The sequence below is a fragment of the Staurois parvus genome, unplaced genomic scaffold (genome assembly GCF_062004578.1).
Source record: "Staurois parvus isolate SC_StPar_1 unplaced genomic scaffold, SC_StPar_1.0 ptg002684l, whole genome shotgun sequence".
In the NCBI taxonomy this organism is placed as follows: domain Eukaryota; kingdom Metazoa; phylum Chordata; class Amphibia; order Anura; family Ranidae; genus Staurois; species Staurois parvus.
In genome coordinates this window covers 1-7,188 of record NW_028320480.1, presented here as the reverse complement: position 1 = coordinate 7,188, position 7,188 = coordinate 1, and the positions used below count along the sequence as shown (strand labels likewise).

The window sequence follows — 7,188 nt, the reverse complement described above, 5'->3', positions numbered from 1 at the left end:
AGCAAAGCAGCGGGGGGGAGGCAGGGGTTTGAGGAGAGTGAGCGAGAGAGGAGAGACGGGGCGGTGTGTCAGTTGTGCCGGTGGGTGAGAAGGAAACAGCAGCAGCAGCAGCAGGCGGCTTGTCCTGGGTAGTAGAGCCGAGGAAAGGCGGAGGCCAGGCTGCCCGTGACAAGTAGAAGAGGCTTGAAGGAGAGCCTGAGTACTGCCTACGGCCACACCACCCTGAACGCGCCCGATCTCGTCTGATCTCGGAAGCTAAGCAGGGTTGGGCCTGGTTAGTACTTGGATGGGAGACCGCCTGGGAATACCAGGTGCTGTAGGCTTTTGCTTTTCCTCCAGCAGGGGTCACTCTCCTCCATGGCTCTTTCACATTCACTTTTACCTCCCCGCTCTCCAAGCCCTCCTGCTGCACACCTGCACTCAAGGAAACAACCTTTTCATCCCCTGCTCATTTGCCAGCTCGGCCCACTCACAAACAAATCAGCCCTCTCAAAATACAATGCTAGCTGCATTGGAACACTCACAGACAGAAGAGCAAGAAAAAAACTCACAAGAAATGCATGGCTAACAAATCAGGCGCTCATTTGCAGGTTCACCAGGGAACACAGGTATCTCATCCCCTTCACAAAACAGGGCTTAGTGCTTGCTGGCAAATCCCTTCTTGGCAATCCCAGAGGTCAGGCGTTACCTGGAGTTGGCCACCAGCTTTGCACACATCTCAGGAGGGATTTTGGCCCACTCCTCTTGGCAGATCCTCTCCAAATCATGAAGGTTTGGCGGCTGACGTTTGGCAACTCCAACTTTCAGCTCCCTCCACAGAGATATTGTCAGCCGGATGAAGGTCTGGAGACTGGCTAGGCCACTCCAGGAGCTTAACGTGCTTCTTCTCCAGCCGCTGCTTTGTTGCCTTGGCCGCGTGTTTTGGCTCCTTGTCATGCTGGAACAGCCACCCGCCATTCATTTTCAATGCCCTGGCTGAGGGGAGAAGGTTCTTGCCCAAGATTTGCCGCTCCATTGCCCCGTCCATGGTCCCCTTGATGCGGTGCAGTTGTCCTGTCCCCTTAGCAGAAAAACACCCCCAAAGCAGCATATTTCCACCACCATGTTTGACAGTTGGGATGGTGTTCTTGGGGTCATAGGCAGCATTCGTCGTCCTCCGCCTCCAAACACGGCGAGTTGAGTTGATGCCAAAGAGCTCCATGTTGGTCGTCTCATCTGACCACGACACTTTCAACCAGTCCTGCTCTGCCTCATTCAGATGTTCAGTGGCAAACTTCAGACGGGCCTGGACATGTGCTCTCTTGAGCAGAGGGACCTTGCGGGCACTGCGGGATTTCAATCCTCGTCGGCGTAGTGTGTTACCCATTGTTCTCTTGGTGACTGCGGTCCCAGCTGGCCGGAGATGATTGACAAGATCCTCACTCGTAGTTCTGGGATGATGCCTCACTGTTGTCATGATCATTGACACTCCACGAGGGGAGATCTTGCACGGGGCACCGGTCCTAGGGAGACTGACAGTTGCTTTGTGTTTCTTCCATTTGCGAATGATTGCACCGACTGTTGTCACCTTCTCACCAAGCTGCTTGGCCATAGTTTGGTAGCCCAGTCCAGCCTTGTGTAGGTCTTCGATCCTGTTCCTGACATCCCTGGACAGCTCTTTGGTCTTTGCCGTGGTGGAGGGTTTGGAATCTGATGGTTTGATTGCTCCTGTGGACAGGTGTCTTTTATACAGGTCAGAAAATGAGATTAGCATCTCTCCCTTTAAGAGGCTGCTTCTAATCTCAGCTTGTTACCTGTGTGAAAGACACCTGGGAGCCAGAAATGCCGCTGAATGATAGGGGATGGAATACCTATTTCCCTCAGGAACATGCGAATGAGCGCATCATTGGTTAGACATGCAGTTCTTTTGAATGTTTTCTTGCTAGTCTGTCTCTCAGTCAATACACCTAGCATTGGATTTTTAGACCGATCGATCATTTGTTTGTGAGCGGGCAAAGATTCAAAATCAGCAGGGGGTGAAATACTCCTTTCCTTCACTGTAGCTCCCCCAAAGTCCCCAGGCCAGCCTAGGCTTTTCTGAGCCCGCTTCCCTTTTGCGGGCCGCTCTTTTCAAAACACGCTGGCTTTCTTCTCTGTGTCCCTCAGGAGCTGGCCACGCATCCAGCCCCCTCCGGCAGCGGAGCAACGCTCAGACGCCAGCCCCAGCCAGCTAGCCCCGTCCTGCATCCCGCTTAGGCTCCGCGGCCCAGCCCTTTGCCAGCGCTCTCCTCAGCCGCTTTGGCGCTCTCACGCCTGCTCTCCAGTCGCCTTGCGCCGACACATTCCGCTGCGCTCCCCAGGCCGGGGGACAGCAGCGGGGAAGGCACGCGCGCCGGCCCCCCAAGCCAGCCAGAAGCAACAGAGCCGCCGAAGGCCACGATACCTGCGCCCTGAGGCGGTTAGAGCGCCGGGCCCGCTGCTGGAGGCAGGGGCCTGTGCGTCAGGGCCCTGTGGTGTGCGCAAGGGGGAGCCGGCCACTGGGGCGGTGAAAAAGAGCGAGGGCCGGAGCGCAAGGAACTGGCGTTTGTAGGCCCCGGTGCCAGCAGGGTCCCTAGCCTTGGTTTGGGTCAGGGGCAGGGAGGCGGGAGCGCTGTCCGGCGCCCCGAGAGGTCTGGCTGGCAAGCGAGCGTAGGCCCCTTGCTTTGCGGTGCGCTTTGCGGCTGCTGTGTCCAAAGCTTGCTCCCCACGGCTGGTGTGGTGCTCAGCCCTGCGAGCCAAAGGCTTGAAGTCAGGCCAGGGTAAGGCGGGAAGGAGAAGGAGGAGCGGTTGAGGCCAGGCTGGCGTGGTGTGCTTGTGCCTGAGGAGGTGCGGTCAGGAAGAGGTTAAAGAGGGAGCAAAGCAGCGGGGGGGAGGCAGGGGTTTGAGGAGAGTGAGCGAGAGAGGAGAGACGGGGCGGTGTGTCAGTTGTGCCGGTGGGTGAGAAGGAAACAGCAGCAGCAGCAGCAGGCGGCTTGTCCTGGGTAGTAGAGCCGAGGAAAGGCGGAGGCCAGGCTGCCCGTGACAAGTAGAAGAGGCTTGAAGGAGAGCCTGAGTACTGCCTACGGCCACACCACCCTGAACGCGCCCGATCTCGTCTGATCTCGGAAGCTAAGCAGGGTCGGGCCTGGTTAGTACTTGGATGGGAGACCGCCTGGGAATACCAGGTGCTGTAGGCTTTTGCTTTTCCTCCAGCAGGGGTCACTCTCCTCCATGGCTCTTTCACATTCACTTTTACCTCCCCGCTCTCCAAGCCCTCCTGCTGCACACCTGCACTCAAGGAAACAACCTTTTCATCCCCTGCTCATTTGCCAGCTCGGCCCACTCACAAACAAATCAGCCCTCTCAAAATACAATGCTAGCTGCATTGGAACACTCACAGACAGAAGAGCAAGAAAAAAACTCACAAGAAATGCATGGCTAACAAATCAGGCGCTCATTTGCAGGTTCACCAGGGAACACAGGTATCTCATCCCCTTCACAAAACAGGGCTTAGTGCTTGCTGGCAAATCCCTTCTTGGCAATCCCAGAGGTCAGGCGTTACCTGGAGTTGGCCACCAGCTTTGCACACATCTCAGGAGGGATTTTGGCCCACTCCTCTTGGCAGATCCTCTCCAAATCATGAAGGTTTGGCGGCTGACGTTTGGCAACTCCAACTTTCAGCTCCCTCCACAGAGATATTGTCAGCCGGATGAAGGTCTGGAGACTGGCTAGGCCACTCCAGGAGCTTAACGTGCTTCTTCTCCAGCCGCTGCTTTGTTGCCTTGGCCGCGTGTTTTGGCTCCTTGTCATGCTGGAACAGCCACCCGCCATTCATTTTCAATGCCCTGGCTGAGGGGAGAAGGTTCTTGCCCAAGATTTGCCGCTCCATTGCCCCGTCCATGGTCCCCTTGATGCGGTGCAGTTGTCCTGTCCCCTTAGCAGAAAAACACCCCCAAAGCAGCATATTTCCACCACCATGTTTGACAGTTGGGATGGTGTTCTTGGGGTCATAGGCAGCATTCGTCGTCCTCCGCCTCCAAACACGGCGAGTTGAGTTGATGCCAAAGAGCTCCATGTTGGTCGTCTCATCTGACCACGACACTTTCAACCAGTCCTGCTCTGCCTCATTCAGATGTTCAGTGGCAAACTTCAGACGGGCCTGGACATGTGCTCTCTTGAGCAGAGGGACCTTGCGGGCACTGCGGGATTTCAATCCTCGTCGGCGTAGTGTGTTACCCATTGTTCTCTTGGTGACTGCGGTCCCAGCTGGCCGGAGATGATTGACAAGATCCTCACTCGTAGTTCTGGGATGATGCCTCACTGTTGTCATGATCATTGACACTCCACGAGGGGAGATCTTGCACGGGGCACCGGTCCTAGGTAGACTGACAGTTGCTTTGTGTTTCTTCCATTTGCGAATGATTGCACTGACTGTTGTCACCTTCTCACCAAGCTGCTTGGCCATAGTTTGGTAGCCCAGTCCAGCCTTGTGTAGGTCTTCGATCCTGTTCCTGACATCCCTGGACAGCTCTTTGGTCTTTGCCGTGGTGGAGGGTTTGGAATCTGATGGTTTGATTGCTCCTGTGGACAGGTGTCTTTTATACAGGTCAGAAAATGAGATTAGCATCTCTCCCTTTAAGAGGCTGCTTCTAATCTCAGCTTGTTACCTGTGTGAAAGACACCTGGGAGCCAGAAATGCCGCTGAATGATAGGGGATGGAATACCTATTTCCCTCAGGAACATGCGAATGAGCGCATCATTGGTTAGACATGCAGTTCTTTTGAATGTTTTCTTGCTAGTCTGTCTCTCAGTCAATACACCTAGCATTGGATTTTTAGACCGATCGATCATTTGTTTGTGAGCGGGCAAAGATTCAAAATCAGCAGGGGGTGAAATACTCCTTTCCTTCACTGTAGCTCCCCCAAAGTCCCCAGGACAGCCTAGGCTTTTCTGAGCCCGCTTCCCTTTTGCGGGCCGCTCTTTTCAAAACACGCTGGCTTTCTTCTCTGTGTCCCTCAGGAGCTGGCCACGCATCCAGCCCCCTCCGGCAGCGGAGCAACGCTCAGACGCCAGCCCCAGCCAGCTAGCCCCGTCCTGCATCCCGCTTAGGCTCCGCGGCCCAGCCCTTTGCCAGCGCTCTCCTCAGCCGCTTTGGCGCTCTCACGCCTGCTCTCCAGTCGCCTTGCGCCGACACATTCCGCTGCGCTCCCCAGGCCGGGGGACAGCAGCGGGGAAGGCACGCGCGCCGGCCCCCCAAGCCAGCCAGAAGCAACAGAGCCGCCGAAGGCCACGATACCTGCGCCCTGAGGCGGTTAGAGCGCCGGGCCCGCTGCTGGAGGCAGGGGCCTGTGCGTCAGGGCCCTGTGGTGTGCGCAAGGGGGAGCCGGCCACTGGGGCGGTGAAAAAGAGCGAGGGCCGGAGCGCAAGGAACTGGCGTTTGTAGGCCCCGGTGCCAGCAGGGTCCCTAGCCTTGGTTTGGGTCAGGGGCAGGGAGGCGGGAGCGCTGTCCGGCGCCCCGAGAGGTCTGGCTGGCAAGCGAGCGTAGGCCCCTTGCTTTGCGGTGCGCTTTGCGGCTGCTGTGTCCAAAGCTTGCTCCCCGCGGCTGGTGTGGTGCTCAGCCCTGCGAGCCAAAGGCTTGAAGTCAGGCCAGGGGAAGGCGGGAAGGAGAAGGAGGAGCGGTTGAGGCCAGGCTGGCGTGGTGTGCTTGTGCCTGAGGAGGTGCGGTCAGGAAGAGGTTAAAGAGGGAGCAAAGCAGCGGGGGGGAGGCAGGGGTTTGAGGAGAGTGAGCGAGAGAGGAGAGACGGGGCGGTGTGTCAGTTGTGCCGGAGGGTGAGAAGGAAACAGCAGCAGCAGCAGCAGGCGGCTTGTCCTGGGTAGTAGAGCCGAGGAAAGGCGGAGGCCAGGCTGCCCGTGACAAGTAGAAGAGGCTTGAAGGAGAGCCTGAGTACTGCCTACGGCCACACCACCCTGAACGCGCCCGATCTCGTCTGATCTCGGAAGCTAAGCAGGGTCGGGCCTGGTTAGTACTTGGATGGGAGACCGCCTGGGAATACCAGGTGCTGTAGGCTTTTGCTTTTCCTCCAGCAGGGGTCACTCTCCTCCATGGCTCTTTCACATTCACTTTTACCTCCCCGCTCTCCAAGCCCTCCTGCTGCACACCTGCACTCAAGGAAACAACCTTTTCATCCCCTGCTCATTTGCCAGCTCGGCCCACTCACAAACAAATCAGCCCTCTCAAAATACAATGCTAGCTGCATTGGAACACTCACAGACAGAAGAGCAAGAAAAAAACTCACAAGAAATGCATGGCTAACAAATCAGGCGCTCATTTGCAGGTTCACCAGGGAACACAGGTATCTCATCCCCTTCACAAAACAGGGCTTAGTGCTTGCTGGCAAATCCCTTCTTGGCAATCCCAGAGGTCAGGCGTTACCTGGAGTTGGCCACCAGCTTTGCACACATCTCAGGAGGGATTTTGGCCCACTCCTCTTGGCAGATCCTCTCCAAATCATGAAGGTTTGGCGGCTGACGTTTGGCAACTCCAACTTTCAGCTCCCTCCACAGAGATATTGTCAGCCGGATGAAGGTCTGGAGACTGGCTAGGCCACTCCAGGAGCTTAACGTGCTTCTTCTCCAGCCGCTGCTTTGTTGCCTTGGCCGCGTGTTTTGGCTCCTTGTCATGCTGGAACAGCCACCCGCCATTCATTTTCAATGCCCTGGCTGAGGGGAGAAGGTTCTTGCCCAAGATTTGCCGCTCCATTGCCCCGTCCATGGTCCCCTTGATGCGGTGCAGTTGTCCTGTCCCCTTAGCAGAAAAACACCCCCAAAGCAGCATATTTCCACCACCATGTTTGACAGTTGGGATGGTGTTCTTGGGGTCATAGCAGCATTCGTCGTCCTCCGCCTCCAAACACGGCGAGTTGAGTTGATGCCAAAGAGCTCCATGTTGGTCGTCTCATCTGACCACGACACTTTCAACCAGTCCTGCTCTGCCTCATTCAGATGTTCAGTGGCAAACTTCAGACGGGCCTGGACATGTGCTCTCTTGAGCAGAGGGACCTTGCGGGCACTGCGGGATTTCAATCCTCGTCGGCGTAGTGTGTTACCCATTGTTCTCTTGGTGACTGCGGTCCCAGCTGGCCGGAGATGATTGACAAGATCCTCACTCGTAGTTCTGGGATGATGCCTCAC

General features: G+C 56.5%; 3 non-coding genes across 3 annotated transcripts; all 3 read left to right on the top strand.

The window, feature by feature from the left end:
- The first annotated feature begins 204 nt into the window (after positions 1–204).
- LOC149429949 (5S ribosomal RNA) lies at positions 205–323 on the top strand. The gene has a single exon (XR_016310061.1). It is a non-coding gene; the product is annotated as a 5S ribosomal RNA (ribosomal RNA).
- Positions 324–3,075: 2,752 nt separating this feature from the next.
- LOC149429948 (5S ribosomal RNA) lies at positions 3,076–3,194 on the top strand. Its single transcript, XR_016310069.1, has one exon. It is a non-coding gene; the product is annotated as a 5S ribosomal RNA (ribosomal RNA).
- A 2,752-nt stretch (positions 3,195–5,946) lies between these two features.
- On the top strand, positions 5,947–6,065 carry LOC149429947 (5S ribosomal RNA). Its single transcript, XR_016310068.1, has one exon. It is a non-coding gene; the product is annotated as a 5S ribosomal RNA (ribosomal RNA).
- The last annotated feature ends 1,123 nt before the right edge of the window (positions 6,066–7,188 follow it).